This window comes from Arvicanthis niloticus, chromosome 14, assembly GCF_011762505.2.
Source record: "Arvicanthis niloticus isolate mArvNil1 chromosome 14, mArvNil1.pat.X, whole genome shotgun sequence".
Taxonomy (NCBI): domain Eukaryota; kingdom Metazoa; phylum Chordata; class Mammalia; order Rodentia; family Muridae; genus Arvicanthis; species Arvicanthis niloticus.
In genome coordinates this window covers 39,012,960-39,031,698 of record NC_047671.1, presented here as the reverse complement: position 1 = coordinate 39,031,698, position 18,739 = coordinate 39,012,960, and positions in this window count along the sequence as shown.

Below are 18,739 nucleotides of genomic sequence, written 5' to 3'. Positions count from 1 at the left end.
ATGAACCCCACCACAAACTGCATCTGATCTTTTTAGGTTGCTTTTTACCACACCCGAAATGTACTTGTAGCTTCAGATTCTTGCTACCATTCAAACCATGACCTCTATTTGTATGTAGTTCTGGGAATTGAGCCCACGCCCCATGCACTGAACTATCCCCAGTCTGTTTCCCTCATTATTTGGTGGTTTCACTGCGATCCCCTTCATATATGTATATATTTCACAAAGCTGCTACTGTATTTCATTTCCATACCACCCTACAACAGTCCTATTTTCTTAGTTTCTTTCACACTCTCTGGCTCTTAGGAGTGTATAATGGCAGTATATTTCCTGGTAAGAAGGTGTTTTTTTTTTTTTTTTTTCCCCCCGGAATCCTGAAAGATGTGGCTTTTATGGGTTCCTGGGTAAAATGTGTTTTCAAGTACTGGGAGCTGACATTTAAGAAGGAAAATAGACTGTGAGCATTAAGGCTCTCCACAGGAGGGCAGAGAGCAGGATGTTTCACCAGGATCTGATTAGTCCCCTGTAAATGGGGACAAAGAATGAGATGCCACAATAGGTTTTCTGCTAAGAAGCCAGAAGTATGACTGGGAGATTGGCTTTGGAGAGAGGAAAGAGTGAAGATCTGAAACTCATCTCTTAGCTGATCTATTTGTCTCTCTGGCAGGCTTGGCTCTTAGGTTCCCATAGCATGCCTGCTGCAGCTGGGGAACAAGACGATGCGTAGAGAGAAATATTGGTGAAGAAGATCTGTGTGGTCCACTGGAAATGGGGAAGCGTGGAGGAGGAGGAGGCCGCAGCAGGTGTTCTGTTGTGATTTGCAGGTGAGATGGTGGGGTAATGAATTTAGAGAAGGAGAGAGAGAGGTCTACACTCTTCCCTGGCTGGAGTGCCTTGTGTGTTCCCCTGGAATGCCTGCTGGTGATGAAAGCTGGGATAATGGGATGCAGAATGAGAAAGAAGCTTTGAGTGGAAGTTATGAGGGGTCTGCTGGAGATGGCGGTGGAGAGGAATGGAGGCTACATCGGGTGGCCTTCTATAGAGCTGTGGCGAGAATAGGAGATTGGATTTGGAGGATAGGAAGGAGAAGTGAAGATCCACAGGTAGGTACCTCCTTCCCTGGCTAGAGTGGCCTGTAGGCTCCCAGGAAAAGCTTGCTGGAGATGGGGGCTGGGTAAAAGCTGTAAATAGAGGGAAGAAATGTAGGAAGAGAAGATCTGTGTGCTCTACTGGAGATGGGAGGAGACTTTTTAAATGATAAGATATTCTTACCTCAATAGTATTGTTCAATTATACTGGGCAGGAGTTCACTATCTCAGATAAGCAGTAATGAGATATTGAGATGATTAAGCCTCTCAAAGAGAATCGTCGGAAGCAATGAAATCAATATTAATTTGTTCTAAAACCTCCCTAACTAATGTTTCATACTCCTTCTCTCCCCATTGATTATACACATGTTCTTTTGTTGAGCTAGGAGCATTAAGGCATCTTCTAAGCCCTCTTTTTCAAGCCATCTGTAACTTCTTTTTTTATCCAATGATTTTTGTTACAATAACACCATTTCACTAGTATTTTAACAATATCAAATCAACTGAGAAATAAAAATCTTAATGAGTGTCTTAGTCAAGGTTTCCATTGCTGTGGTACAACAGTATTACAAAAAGCAATTTAAAGAAAAAGTTTATTTCATCTTATAGATTATAATACAGGATGTCAGGGTACAAACTCAAAGCAGAAACCTGGAGACAGGAACTGAAAACAAAGGTCATGAACGAGGAGTACAATGTACTTGTTTGCTGCTCACAGCTTCTTCAGCCTGTTGTTTATGCATTCCAGAACCACCTGCCAGGGGTAACACCATCCACAAATTGGGCTTGGTTCTTCTTCATCAATCACAAATTAAGAGAATGCTTTATACACTTTTCTTCAAGCCAATCTTCAGGAAGCATTTTCTTAATTGAAAATCTCCCTTCCCAATAACTCTGATTTGTATCAAGTTGAAAACCAACAATCCAGGGACAATAGTTAAGGACACATGCACAGAGAAAACTGGGACTAGGGAACGTGTAGTAGTACCTATTCTCCAGTGCCAATGACAAGAGGCTGCTATACACTACAACGGATTATAATGGCCACACAGGGTGACATTTAACATTTCATCTTTTCATTAATCATGACAAATTTCTGACTAATGCAGCTCCTTTCAGAGAAGCTTAAATCACAGTATGAAACCAAGCCACTTAATATTACAATATTTGACAACATAATAGTGAAAAGTACAGAAGCATAATCAATAAAAATAGATCCCAGACCAGGGCAAAGGCAATTAAGCAGACTCAGAGGATGATGGCTGGCTTTGCTCCTTTCAGATTAATCAAACAAATCACTCAAGCCTCATGGAAACAATTGGCAGGACAAATCTCAGAGATTCCCACTGGCAGCTGTTTATATGATGTGTGTTGGTCTTTAGGGTTCACAAGAAGGACAGTCTTGGGATTTTTAGACTTGATTGGACTGATACAGCTTTCATCATAAACGTTTTTATGGCTTCATCAAAAGGGACATAGAACAAAAGAACAAAATCTTAACTCTTGCCCTGGAAGTGGGCTGTCCTTACTCTCTTTCACTTAAGCAAGTATTTGAAACTCTAAGTGACTTGCCACTGAGACATACTTTATTATGAAGTCAACTAAGATGAAGAGTATGAGGAACTAGAGATGCTAGGGGCTTGCACAGGAAACCCTAGTTCATCTTTATTGCTATTTTCCATTGGTCACATTTTCATTTTCTATTTAGGATGCATATAAATTAAACTCCCATTTTCTATTTAGTTTAGGTAAGATAATATGCAAATATGAGCAACATATGATGAGAGGAATCTTGCCGTATCATTCAATGTCTTAATTTCCTTTTTTTTGAGATTAGAATATAACATACATCTTTTCTCCTCTCCTTTATCTCCTTCCAGACCTGTCCAGACTTACCCCTCATTGCTCTCTTTCAAATTCATGACCTCTCTTTTCACTAATTGTTATTATATTCATATATGTATATGTCCATATAAGTATATCCCTAAATATAGCCTAATCAGTCTGTAAATGCTGTATATATATATATATATATATATATATATATATATATATATATATATATTTCAGAGCTGATAACTCAGTATTAGATAACCAATTACTCTTCCTTAGGGAAGACCATTTCATCTTGATGATAGAAAATAAAATGAACAGATTCTGAATAACAAGTCTCCTGGGATGGTTTCTCCAAGGCTGTTTCTTTCTTGCTCCTTACTAAAGGCGTCAGTCCTCAAAGTCTTGTGCTTCAAACTTATTCTTCTATTAAAAGTCATAAAGTGTGTATTACATAGTTCTGAACACTGAAGCAGACATCATAAGGAATTTATCATCAGGGTCTCAATGATGGCAGAGAAGCTTACAAACACCGAAACAGAAGCTCACTCATTGTTTCATTGAGGGAGGAGAGAGAGAGTGAGAGATAGAGGGGGGTGGGATGAGTCAGTCCTTTACCTAGACTCTTGTTCATACAGGCATAAGTTCTATGAGGGGTTTGTCTAGACTATTATGATTTCTCTAGCTCCTATGTGGTAACAATCAGACCCATATATTTTACTCAGTGACACTGTCTCTTATTCAGAACAAGCAATCCCCATTCCCCTTAGACCTCCAATCACACTCTAGGTCTATAAAACTCCTTATAGGTGCACAGTGCATATACAAGCATTCCCTCTCCAAGGCTGAGGATTTCTAGAAATCTTTCTTTGTAAGCCAAGCTATCCTGGAACTTGGTATATAACTCAGAAAGGTCTTGAACTCATGGTAATCCTTCTACCTCAGCCTCCCAAGTGCTGGGACCAGAGGTGTGAGCTACTGTGATCTGTTTTTAATATAGCAATCTGTCATCACGTGACTTTCTTTTCATGTTAACAATGCATCATTTCAATCCCCTAAAGAATTAGGTTAAATTATAGTCTAGAAGCTTTGAAATATGATTCTAGCTAAAAGGAGAAGAAAACAGTAAATTACCAGAAAGTTCCATTAGAATTTATCATGGTAAATTCTACTCCTCACCTTTACCTCAGCGTCTCATTTGTAAAGCTATCGATCTTCTGAGTGGTTTGTTTTAAAGCGTGCTCCTGAAGGTTAAATGAGTCTTAACAAGCAAATTTCTCCCTTTTAACATGACAAACTATATATCTACTCCTTGATGAGGGAGTTAAAAAAGAATGTGCCAAAATTCAGTTCTATTACTATCTGGTGTGTATTGACCCTGGCCAAGGCTCTGTTTCTTCCCAATTAGGTCGAATGCTAATTTAGCTTTTAATTGTGTATAATTCCTGCTTTCTCACTTGCCCTAATATCTTAATTGCTAGACAGTCATAGACTTCTGTGTAACAGAGGTGCTTTGAATTGCGGAGCAAGAGAGGAAAAGGGTCTTGTCATATGAGTTAATGCTATTGCTAGTCTTCTCTAGGTTTTTTTATCCAGGGACTTCTGATCCATAGGCTTCAGGCATGTTGATGGTGACCCAGAGCGGAACTGAAAGTTAAAGGTTCTTTTACTGCAAGCAATTAAAAATCATCAGTGCACCTGTTGGGGTGTTCCAATCCTCAGCAGTTTCAGGAAGCACAGACAATTTACAAGGAGTTGTGACTTGATTTTTGCTCATGGTTTTGTCAGTCTGTTGCTACTGATTTCCTTTTTTAAAAATTGGATATTTTCTTTATTTACATTTCAAATGTTATCCACTTTCCCCGTTCCCTCTGAAACTCCCTATTCCATCCTTCCCCCCCCCCCCCCCCGCTTCTATGAGGGTGTTCCACCTGCCTACCCACTCACTCCTACCTCCCCGCCCTTGAATTCTCCTACACTGCTGCATCGAGCCTTCACAGGACCAAGAGCCTCTCCTCCCATTGATGCCCAAGATGGTCATCCTCTGTTACATATGCAGCTGGAGCCTTGCGTCCTCCATGTGTACTCCTTGGTTTGTGGAGGCGCTGAGTTTGCGATTGAACACCAAGGGATAGGTTTGTTTGTTTGTTTGTTTGTTTGGGCTGGTTGTTTGATTGGTTTTGTTTGCTTATTTGTTTTGCATGCATGATTGACTTCTGTAAACAAATAATCTTTATTTAATACTGCTTTCTTTCAACTGTGTGTTTTATGATTTTTATCTGGCAAATGATACAAAATGTTGCTGCTGGTTTTAATTTGTGTTAATAACATGCAACAAGGATATCACACTTGATTTTAAAACTTATTGCTCAAATCAAGATGGACAACAATAGTCAAGCATGACAAAACTAGGTCTTTGTGGAGATGTACAATACTATATTTCAAAATTTGAATCCTTAAAAGAAAAAGTGGAGAGGACATCTAGACAGAATGCATCTGTCCCATTAGTTAACTTAATAGTTAACCAGGGGGCAGTGTCATTGAACTTTCTGTTCTAGGCCAAGCACTAAGGCAACTCAAAATACACATCTTCAATGTGACAGTCTGCTCAAATGGCTTATAGATTCAGACCCAAAAAAGGCCAACTCATTTTCCCTCCAAACATAATTTCCCACAACGAAATTACTCTACACACCCCTGGACATTTGCTCTCTAGGCATCAGCAACACCAAGAAACATAACACTTTGAATCTGGTTTGCACAAGCTATGAAGACAGCAGGTGTTTTCTAATGGACTCAAATGTATAGGCTTCCTGCTGAACAGGTAGCCCTATACTTATATTATTCCTGATGCACATTCTCAACGAAAAGAGACCCAGGACTAACTGCTATCCCCTATTTTTGTCCTTCTCCAAAAGCTTTCTTCAGCCCTCAGAATAAAGCTAACTATGCCCCCCTGGGATAAGCTCACCATGATTGGAATGATGCCAAAGCAATAGTTTACCTTGTTCCTTATCAGCTAGAGTCAGATACCAAAACTTGCTACAGTCCTGATGCAAAGCAAACAAATAAAATCACTCTTTGTTTCCTTAGAAGCTGGCATCTGTAGTTCCCTCAGCCAGAAACACATTTCCTAGGATTCTCTGGTTTATATTACTGTTTATCTTGGAGTATTCAAGATGTTTCTCAAAAACCTTCCTCTCAATCATTCCCCCACTCCATATATTTTCTTCTTGCTATATTTTGTTTATTTATCCATCAAAAAATATTTAGCTGTGAAATTCTTAGGAGTCAATGCTATTGACTGCAGGGCTGATGTGTATTTTCTTTATCCTTGAACAAAAGATCACCACAACATGAACTATTGATTATATTTTTTTTCTATAGTACCCTTCACAAAAGACTCACATGTATAGTCCAATAATTTCATATTTCTGAATGGTTAATGAGATGTACTAGACCAATGATTCTATTTTAAATGCTCAAATTATCTTAGCAGGAATTTGGAGTAAACTCCATTTTCATCACAATGTTAAAAACCATGATATCTGGGAAGAGATTTTTTTTTAATGTTTTTAATTGAAAATAGAATAGTTTACTTGAAATTGAAAACAGAAAGTATTTAATTTGAAATTGAAAATAAAAATATTCTTTTCATGTGGTCGACTCTAATCATGGTTCCTCTCTTACAATTCCTCTCAGACCTTCCTCACCTCACCTACCCAAATACATAGCCTTTCGTGCTCTCTCTTATTACAAAGCAAGCATGTATCTAAAATAAACAAGTGAACAAGCCAGACTAGGACAAAACAAAAGAAAAAGGTCAAAGAAAAACCACAGTGAACATATAGAGATATATAGACATATACATTGACATATAGAGAAATCACTTAAAAACACAAAATTGAAAAACACGTTTTGGCCCTTCTTAGAAGGAGTAACAAAATACTCATCGAGCAAATATGGAGACAAAGTATGGGACAGAAACTGAAGGAGGGGCTGTCCAGAGACAGCTCCACCTGGGTATCCATCGCATGTGCAGTCACCAAAGGTAGATGCTGATGTGGATGTAAGAAATTGCACTGATATAGCTGATACAGCTGTCTCTTTAGAGGTCTGCCAGAGCCTGAAATATACAGAGGCAGATGCTTACAGCTAACCATTGAACTGATCTTGGGGTTACCAATGGAAGAGTGAGAGAGAAGACTGAAGGAGCCAAAAGGGTTTGCAGCCCCATGAGGATAGCCATAATACCAACCAACCAGAGCTTCCAGGGTCTAAACCACCAGCCTAGGAGCACACAAGGAAGGACCCATGGCTCCAGCTGTATATGTAGGGAAGGATGACAGTGTCAGGCATAGGTGGGTGAGGAAGTCTTTGGTCCAGGAAAGGCTGGATGCCTTAGTGTGGGGGAAATTGTGTGTGAGAAGGTGGGTTGGTGGGGGCACATCCTCATAGAAGCAAGAGAAAGGGGGATGGGATACGGGGTTCCTGGGTGGGTGGGGGGGAATGGGGAAAGGGGATTACATCTGAAATGTAAATAAAATATCCAATTAAAAAAACAAAAACAAAATTGCAGGAGCACTTCTCTTGATAAACAGTGATAACAAAAGTCCTCAATAAAACATTAACAAGACAATCCTAGTAGCACATTAAGAGTCACATACAATAGTGCTGGAGAGATGGACAGCTCAGTGTTAAGAGTGCCGGCTGCTCTTCCAGAGGACCTGGGTTTGATTCCCAGTGCCCACACAGCAGCTCAAAAAATAAAAAATAAAAAAAATAAGAAAAACATAATATATAAGCAAAAGAACTATAAGGTTAAAAAAAAAAAGGCCTTATGAGATAAAAATCCTCCAAAACCAGCACTGAGTTCAGTGTGTGTTAAACATCCACTGCTAGGAATGGATTCTGCCCTTAAGAGATGTTTATATACCCTGAAAGAGTACTACTCAGCAATTAAAAAGAAAGACTTCATGAAATTTGTAGGTAAGTGGATAGAACTAGAAAATATCATCCTAAGTGAGGTAACCCAGTCACAAAGAACACATGGTATGCACTCACTGATGAGTGGACATTAGGCAAAAAGCTCAGAATACCCACAATACAACTCATAGACCATATGAAGCTCAAGAAGAAGAAAGACAAAAGTGTAGAGGCTTCAGTTCTTCTTAGAAGGGGGAAGAAAATACTCATGGGAAGTAGAGGGTGGGAGGGACTTGGGAGGAAGAAGGGACAGGGAGGGGAAAAGGGAGACAGGATCAGGTATGGGAAGAGACTGGGTAATATACAGAGGGTCAGAAAATTGAACAGAGGTGTGTAGCAATGGTGGTTGGGGAACTGGGGGTAGCCAACAGAAAGTCACAGATGCCAGGAAAGCAAGAAGCTACCAGAACCCAATGAGGATGACATTAGCTGAAATACCTAACAAAGGGGAGGGGGAACTTAAAGAGACCATATCCAGAGGTTAGGCAAGGCCCCTGGTTGGGGGATTGGGGCCACCCACTCATCTCCCAAATTTTAACCCAGAATTGTTCCTGTCTGAAGGAAATATGGGGACAAAGAGTAGAGCAGAGACTGAAGGAAAGACCATCCAGAGACTAGGAATTCATCCCATATGTAGACATGAAACCCAGAGACTATTGCTGATGCCAAGAAGTACTTGCTGATAGGAGCTGGATATAGCAGTCTCCTGAGAGGCTCTGCCAGAGACTGACAAATACAGAGGCAGATGCTTACAACAAACCACTGGACTGAGCACGGGGACCCCAATGGAGGACTTAGGGTAAGAACTGGAGGTACTGAAGGGGTTTGCAACCCCATAGGAAGAACAACAATATCAACCAACCAGACTCCCCAGAGTTCCCAGGGACTAAACCATCACCCAAAGAAGACCCATAGCTTCAGCTGCATAAAATGTAGCATAAAATGGCCTTATCTGGCATCAATGGAAGGGGAGGCCCTTGGTCTTGTGAAGGCTCGATGCCCTATTGTAGGGGAATGCTAGGGCAGAGAGGTGGGAGTGGGCGTGTGTGTGTGTGGGGGGTGTGAACATCCTCATAGAAGCAGAGGGAGGACGGGATAGATGGTTTGCGGAAGGGAAACCGAGAAAGGTGATATCAATTGAAATTTCAATAAATAAAATATTCAATAAAAAAACAAACCAAAAAGAAAAAGAATCTGTAGGACAAAACCGATTTTTTTTTTCTTTGTGAGTGGTTACCAATCGGAGATGGCTTCTGGGTTTAGAATGGAGGCTGGTGTTTACTTCTCCTCTTAGCACCAGGAACCATCTGGTGATGATCTATGCAGGCTCTACACATGCTGACACAGTCTCAGTGAATTCATATGTGTATAGGTCTTGCTGTGTCTAGCAGACCTTGTTTCCTTGGCGACTTCCATCTCCACTGGCTCTTACAATGTTTCTATTTCATTTTCCACAAAGGTCCCTCATCACTGAGGGTAAAAGAGCTGTTTATTAAAGTATCAGTCACCCAAGTTCAATCCTCAAACACAAGTTTTAAAAAAACTACACTACACAATAACATTAGTTTGTATTCCCAGTGCTGTGGAGGAAGAGGCAGATAGAATTCAGCCTAGCTTAATTGGTAAACTTCAGGCCAATGAGAGACCCTGTTTCAAAAAAAGAAGTGGAAGACATCTAAGGAGTCATAATATTGACCTCTGAACTCTATGAGTGTCTCTGTGTGTGTGCTCATGTGCATTCATGTACACACACACACACATACACATGCACATACACACACACTTAAGGGGGACATTGACTTTTTTACATCATTTTTCTGAAAAACAAAATAGAAATCAAACCATGCTTCTCAGCACTTGAATTTTTCTCCTCATCTTTGAGATGGGAAGTATGATAAATCTCTCCTTTAAACACCAAGTCTTTCCAATTTAAAACCCCAAACTCGGGGTGTCAGCAGGCATGCTGTTCTTTACAGTCTTTACAGAGCAGTTTTTCTTCCTGCTGTGTATTTTGATTAATTGTCCAGCTGGCAACTAACCAGTTCCTGCTCCACTTTGCTTTGTTGAAATCTATTTTTCTCTTTGACACTTAGGTTTTTCTATCTTTCTAGTGTCATTTTTCCATCTATCATTTTCTCTTTCATTTTCCCCGAGAAATGAGTCACTCATAGAGATCCTTTACCCTCATCTTCCAGCAGATGTGGAGGGAAATGTGCAATATCTCAACCTGTTTGGAGAATTCATTTTTTTCCCATTCCTACTTTGTGCTCTTGATTACAAGCTATGCATTTAAACACAAAAACATTTTATTTCTTTGTAAAGCTGAATTTTATCAATTGTCTCAATTGTATAAATTAATTGTTTAATCTTTTCTACAAAGACATATCCACATCTGTACTATGACTGCTGCTGTCCTGGGATGATGAGAACTTAGAAAACAAATTAATAAACCCCTAATTGAACAGGATTCCAGAAAGGACATGTATCTGCCAACTAAGCGTATGCTCTTATGTATATTCATGTATACACACATGCACATACACGCATATTTTGTTACATGCCTGCTGAAATATAAATATTTATGTACAGGTAAAGAAGAATGTTTACAGGTGGTTACGGCTGCACTATTCGCCATATTATTACTGCATATTTTCAACTCTATCAAGGAAATGTAAAATGTAATCCCCCTAAATAACTAAAAAACACTATGCAATCTCTGGGCTCCCTCTTATACTCCAATTGGAAAGAAGGAGGGAAAGAAGGTGGGAGGCATCATTCTCTCTAAAGCATCATTTGCTTATTTCTTGTTCTTCAACTGCAATTTAAGAGGCTATGTATGTATTGTTCCTCTTCAGTATGAAACACAAATATCTTGATCCATTCAACATCGCTTTATGTTGTGCAACCATCTCCCATGGGTTTAACATTTCTTGGGAGATTAAAGGAGAATGATAATAATTACATGTTAATGCTAGTGTAATGTAATTACATTGCAAATTACATATGTGTTTGTGTGCAAATTTTTATTAACAGTTGGATAAAGAGAGAAAAGTAATATACTAATAGCAAGGAATGTCCATATTTGTCGGGCTGTGGAAGGGTATCTTGGTTCTTGGGTGGGTATGGAGCTGGAACCTGGAGACTCCAAGGGAGGAAAGGCAGGTGTTCGGCCACACCCCCAGAACTCAGGGTCCTGACACACCTTCTAATCTCCTTTTAATCTGCATGGTTCAGTCTCAAAGGACATAGGTAGAGGGTGTGGCTACAGTCCTCAGCCTTGAGAGATTTCCATATAAATGAGTTACCTAAAGTCCAGCGGGCATAGCAAATTAAGTTACTCCCCCCCAGATCCTCCCCTCTATCCCCTTCCTATTTAAGCCAGGCCCACTCTGGCTTAACTGGGGGGTGCACCTAGACCATCTATCACATACCCACACCATGGCAATAGAACTCTTGGAACTCCAGACTATCTCAAGTTATAGGGACCCGTTATGAAAAGCCTCCCCCCCACACCCCGTTTCACAGTTCCTACACATATTCATTCTTCAAAAATGAAATTCTGAGGCTCAGTCTTTCCAATATTCTCCTAGGTAAAATGAGTTAGACAAATATTGACTGATTTTGTTGACCTGAGACAGCCAACATGAACTCATAGAGGATGTAGAATAGTTGCCAGAAATAGTGAAGGATAGTAGCAACAATTGCTGAATAGACAGATTTTATTGAGATGATACAGACATTCTAGAAAGGGCAATGATGGTTGCTAAGCATTTTGACTACACTGCATGCCACTGGATCTTTCACGTAAAAGTCAATAAAGCACTAACTGTCTTGAATATTATACAGAAAATTTACCAAATATATAGTGTACTTGAAGCACTAAATATTTACCCATAAGGAGAGCACAAAGATATAATTACCACTAATTTAGTCCAACAAAGTTCGTCTTGTTCCTTCTAAAAATGGTAAGGAATTATTATAGAAGCATCCATCTTTGGTTACTTTCCTGAACCCTGGGACACCCAAAAGGCCAATTCCATCAGTAATTACAAATTGAATTTCAGTAGGGTGCTGCTTCTTCCCAGAATATTATCAGGCATCTCAGAAGACATTAGATGAGGTTAACAGTGAATGTGACTCATAAGAATAAAAGTAGGTACAGAAAGTGACAGTGGGCTTCCTGAGATAGTGACTCCTTGTTCCCAGAAGACATTTCAAGGAAACATGATAGGAAGGCACAGGGTGGATATATAAACAAGATCAACAAGAGAAAGTAAAGAATCAGGGGCCTTATAAAATATAAAAGCCAGCATCTCTTTAGTAGGCTCTCTGCCTAAGGGTCCTAACTATCTGTAGGGATAAAAGCCCTTAAATATCCCTTCCCCATAGCCATCTTCTGTCTTGTCCACAAGTTGAATGCTTTGTTGAAGGTAGGGAAAGAGCTGGATGATCCTCTAAATGACCACTGCCACCTTTGTTACAAAACCACTTCTCTCCCCAGCAAGAGCTACCTGAAAAGTCATCTTGTGGAATGCCCCATATTCCCGTGAAAACCACCAGCAGGTGAGAATAGAGATCTAAATGCCCCAGAGGAACAGACCTGGTCCTACCACAGAGGTGTTGAAAACAGGACTACCACTGGGTCCATAGCCCAGAAAGACAGACTAAGGGTACATGCATGTATCATATATGTTATGGGACATTGGATACCCCTTAAATCATGACCAGGGTCTCAGAAGATCAGGTAATGGAGTTATCTGATAATAACTTAAAAATAGTTACACATGTCTTGAGTAGCCATATCTAGATTTTGTAAGAAACTCCTGAATGAAACATAAAATATTCAGCCTATCTAGAACACTGGTGAAATGCATGAAAAAAAAAAAATATTTCCAGATGATCTACAGGCTATAAACACACTCATCAAAAGATGGTTGGCTTACAGTCAGCCATGGGATGCCTACGTAAAGCATAAAAATGAGGAGAATCTAGACCACAGAGATATTGTTGATAAAGATTTAAGTATCAGAGATGTTTTAGGAAAGCACTTCTTCTAAAATTAGATAGACGATTACTACAGACAATACAAGCGTATTCTTTAGCATTTATCCCAAAGAGATGCAACTGATACTTAAACAAATGCCTTCAACTATCAGCTTCATGTGGAATTGCAATCATTGGGAATTAAGTCAATTTTCATCCAGTAGGTGAAGCGTTAAGATTGTGGTACCTCCATGCCATAGAATACTACTTAGGAATGTAAAAACGACGAACTATTAATACTATGACTTTGCTTAATTCCAAACTCATTATACTTAGCTGATAAAGCTAGCCTTAAACGGTACTGTTTGGCCAGGCGGTGGCGCACACCTTTAATCCCAGCACTTGGGAGGCAGAGGCAGGCGGATTTCTGAGTTCGAGGCCTGGTCTACAGAGTGAGTTCCAGGACAGCCAGGGCTACACAGAGAAACCCTGTCTCGAAAAACCAAAAAAAAAAAAAAAAAAAAAAAAAAAGCCAATACTGTTTGTTTGTTTTATTACATTTCTATAACAGTTTTGAAGTGGCAAAATTTTAGGGATGCATATTCTAAAAGTATAAGAACATGAGTTTGATTATAAAAGTATAAGGCACATCATCTTTGCTATGAGACTTTAGTAGTAGTGTCATATAAGTATTGGTATAGCATTAAGGTGTGAAAATAATAAAGACTTTCTCTTGGACTAATTTGACCAAGAATAAGTTCAAACTAGAATCTCCACCTTTGTTCTCTGTTTCTTCTATCTGTCTTTATTTGGTAGTGAGTGGCCGATCTGCTGTTTTTCTGCTGTGTATGCTCGTCTGTGTTGCATTTGTCTGCTCTGTTCCTACTCCCTGTAAATGTTGTAATGTGTTGTGCCTTGGTCTGATGTGTGCGCTTGTCTTGTGAGTGTGCCTGCTACAGGGCTTCACTTTATATTTATTGAACAGCCAAGAAAGCATGATACAGAAATTCTTTTTCACAGAATTTTCAGTAGGGTTTTCAACAAGAAGAGTGTCTTTCCTAACCCCAGACCCAGACTAACACTCAAAAATACAGATTTATCAGTTTGTTTCCTCATGTTGTTTCTAACACTCATGAAGTATTTGTTTTGTTCCTTCCAACCTATTGGCTGTTTTCAGCAAATTATTTCCATAATACATACACACATATATTATCTGGGCCAAGGTATTTAGGAGTAGAAAATTTCAGATTGAGGTTATGTATTTAGCTTGGGTTGTAAATGCTGATGATGTGCTAAGGACAAAACATAGACAGACATTTTATTATGTTGTTCTTTTAAAATCTGGTGAAACAGGCCAAGCACACAGTAGGACAGCAGGTTATGTACACAGTTATAACTGATTTCAAAGCATATTATTAACTGGAGTGCAAGGTGTGGTAAAAGTTCATTCTCTTTAAAGGCAAGAAGTATTTTCAGAAAGGAAATTTAGAATATAAAATACAGTGTGCTCTCTGCCCCTTCACATGCCTTCTCCTTCATAACATTTTGCCTTAATTATTCCTTGACTTTTTTGCTATTCATTTTATAAACTAAAAAGTCTATTCTAGTCATTTATGTTAACAAATATTTTAAATGTGCCCGGTGGATGTGAATTAAATTACACCAACCACTCATAGTTTAGTCAGCTTAAAAAGAGCTGGTACGTTTTGTCCATTCATGTGAGTGCTGTTATTCTTACTTTATTGTAAATTGTTGTAAATTATGTGCATTTATTCTGTATTTATGTTAACTACCTGGCTTGTACTTGAATTAAAATTTAAAAATTAGAATACATTTGAAAAAAACATTTAAAAAAAAAAGAGGCATTATCAATGGAACCACAAAGCTACACATGTGATAAAATTATTCATATTCAGAGATGGGCACATATACACAGAGACACACACACAGACACACAGAGATACACACAAGCACATGTACACATGAACACACACATACACACACACATGAGACTATGGAAACTGAGTTAGTTTAGTGAATTATATTAAAGTCAATATCACAACTGTGATATTATAATAAAAATTAGCAAATTATAGTAACTGGAGCACACTGGAAAAGCTAGGAACTATCTAGTTTTTTTTCTTAACAGTTGTATGCAATTTTATTTGAAATTTTCAAATAAGAACAAATATAAAGAACCACATAAATAGAATGCTCATTTATTTGCATTTCTTCTCTAAGAACTACGAGTTCAACTCATTTGCCTATTCACTGATTGGGGGAACCGAAGGAATCAATATTTAATTAGGACGGCAAAGTGGGACAAGGAGAAGAAGACTGGAGTACACTGGGGGGTGAGTGTGAGCAGAGAACAGTGAGATCTGTGTATGAAGATGCACATGGTTTTATGCTAATTTATAAGATAAAATAAGCATAGCAAGAAAAAAGAAAGCTGTTCAGGCAGCTTCAAATGCAATATCAGAATTTAAAGAAAAAAAAATTGCTGGTGAGGGCGGTGTATACCCATAACTCCAGCATTCTAGAGGCTGAAATGGAGGCATCCTGAGTTGCAGGCCAGGATGGACTGACTACATTTCACATACAAGCATAAATTGGATGCCATACTCTGCTAAATTGTAAGACTCTGCCTCAAAGCAATTAATTAATTAGTGTTGGAGAGATGGCTTAGCAGTTAGGAGTACCTCGTGCTCTCCTGGCTTGGATTGCCAGTTCTCATTTGATGGCTCACAACTACACACTGATCTCGGGGGCTCCAATGCTGTCTCTCTCTGGCCTCCATGGATGCCAGGTGTATACAGTACAGGGGGTCAAGCAAATCCTGTGCACTTAGGCCAACCAAGCTTGTTTATAGGACCGAAAACAAGTGCCTTGTTATCTTACATGAAGAATAGCCTCCAGTTATTCCAGGAAGCTATCTGTCCTTACACAAGCAGAGCTCACAGGTTAAAGGTGTTGTTTTACACATCTTAAGCACACTGACTTGCACTTCAAACATAATTTTATCTCTCCCATTAGATGCAGGAAAAGCACCCATGCATGTAAAAGAAAAATAATAAAACTTTAAAAAACAATAAATAGTAAGGTTGAAATGAAATGTTAGAACAATTAACATAATAATCTAGATATGCTAATAATAGAAGGGCAGAAAAGGTAGACAGCGAAACAATTGGAGGAAACTGGACAAGATACACTTCCGGAAATAAAGACTGAGCTTTGGAGACTAGAAATTATAATATGAACACTCATAACAATTATTACAAACGCCTCTGAGTTAGGCTCTGAGTTTTCTGAAAGATTAAGAAGAAATATGGGTTTCTAAAAAAACTCACAAAGAAACCTCAGGTCACACAGGAAGGACTGGGTTTCGAATGACATCATGAGTTTCCTCTAGAAGCTCAAAGCAATTAAGCAATACCTTTATAGCACTCAGGTAGGAATTACCCAGGCCGGTGCATATAGTTCCACACCTGGGAGGGGAAGGGAGAACAGAGGCATCTTTCTCCACACTAGGTCTCAAATAGTTTACCCTGCCTAGCATGCTTCCCCTCAAAACACGGAAGTCGGGGAAAATGGCACAAAGACAGCAATCAAGCCGTTTCTTTTCTCCCTGTCCACAACAATGAGACGTTTACTCCTGGGTCTGCGTGTGGGTCCTCCTCACTGGGAAATAGAAATAAGCAGAAACAAATGGCCCCCGAGAACTGAATGAATAGCGCAGTACCAGGCTGTTGGAAGGATGTGTGAGGCAAACAGCAGGGAGAAGAGAAGGAGGGAACGTGTGAGAAAGGAAGAATGCACATGTTTAGACTTTGAGATGGATGGAAGGAGTGTCAGGAGAGAAGATCAAAGCTTCTTTAATATTAAAAGACATCTGTAACTAAAAATATGAACATTGCAGCACACGTGCATTTTTCATATTTTCTGTTATGCTATATTGATGAGCAGTGTTTTTGTTTTATTTGCTGTTTTGTTATTAAAATTTCATATGCAAACCAACGAGTTGTTATGACAAGTTTCTGTACCATCTCGTATGGAGGTAGATACCAGGATAGGAAGGTCGCTGAGGAGCGTTAATGAGAAGGGACAGAGTGATGACTCTTCGTACATACAATTTACTGCTGCCCTAAGAGCTAGCTATTGTATATATTCCCACATAATTGTGTAAAAATAATGCAAGTAATTTTAGAGATTTACAACGTATAAAAAATAAAATTATTTCTATGCACCTGCCCATGGAGGGTGCCAAGGCTTGAATTTTGTTGTATTTTTTAATATTTGGTAGTTTATTAAAATAAACAAAATTTGAATTGGGGTATTTAAAAATCTCCCCTTCGAGAATAATCTTCAAGCGCTCTTTTGAAAACACTAACATTGGTGTTGACATTCTGACACTGGGGAAATCTTGGCAGGGACTGAACTGAGTTGCTTGGACAAGAATCACCCACAGCTGTCCTTGCCTGGATAGATCCAAATTTGACCGTCAAATAGAAGAACAGAGGGCCCTCTAATTGAGAATGATAATCAGCAGCCTACCGCAGGCCACGTTTGTGGAAGTTAATTTGGTTTGATTAAGCCTCCAAACCATCCCTATTAAGCTGGAAGCAATATTCTATGCGCCTGCTGAATCTCTCTAATAGGTTGAATTATGACTTAGGATTTTTAGGATCTTTAAACTTGAAAATGGAACTATGTATTCCTAACAATTACATTTACTTTTTATCTTTAATGTATTCTGATTTAAGTAAGTACAAAATGAATACAGCCTAACACACACACACACACACACACACACACACACACACACACACACACAGAGTTTCACCATTAAAATCCCATTCTATTTTACAGGTCATTTGTAAAGTTTGTACTTTTATTATGATGGCCACTGCTTTAAGGCACGGTTATAATGTCTCATAATTTTTCCATTAAGAGGATTTTGTCACAGTTTTAACCATCATATAAAGAATCATCTGCTAGCCTTTGGTTTAAGGTGGAGATACGTAAGGTTTTCATACTTGATGCTCCTGTCAGTGACCCCACCAGTGGAGGAAAGTTAATCACTGTTAGAACAGCTCAGATATTTCTATTTGGGGAAAACTTCACTGAGGACTTTGGAAGTATTTCTAAGCATCTCTCATACCCTTAAGTGCAAAATGTTGTTTGAACAGAATGCAATCCCAAGAAAATGCTGAAGAATTAGCTTGCCAATATTTTTCCATTTGTTAGTTTTGTGTTTGATTGATGCCTGAAGCTATTGTATAAATTTCCATAATTTATGCAAACAATGGAAAGCAAATCACATTTCAAAACCAATCCTGTTAATGACACAATAAATTTCCTTAAATATTGGTGGCTTGACTTCATTGGTTTCTTTTATAACCAGAGATATAAACGATCAGTTAAAGATAAGTGCACACATATAGGTTAACATTTTTACAGAGGCTATATCCTCTGATAATATTATAAGCACTTAACTTGGGAGAACTCAATAAGGACTCACAAAGGGTCAAGGAAGTAGATAAGAACACTCACTGATGAGCTGCCCCACCCTGGAGAAACATGGTATTTCAGTTGTACCTTGAAAGTTCTTACCATATAGTGGGGCTATGGGAAGATTGTGGAGATATGTAATTTGTAAGAGACCCATAATACTAATATTCTATACCATCACTCTTGTAGCTATTTCTACTGTTTAAGGTCTAAATATTTCCATGCTGTAAATACAGAGCGTGTGATGGCTATTCCTGGTTGTCAACTTGACTACATCTGGAATAAACTACAATACAGAAATGAAGGGCACATCTATGATCAGGATCTTGAGGCATAGT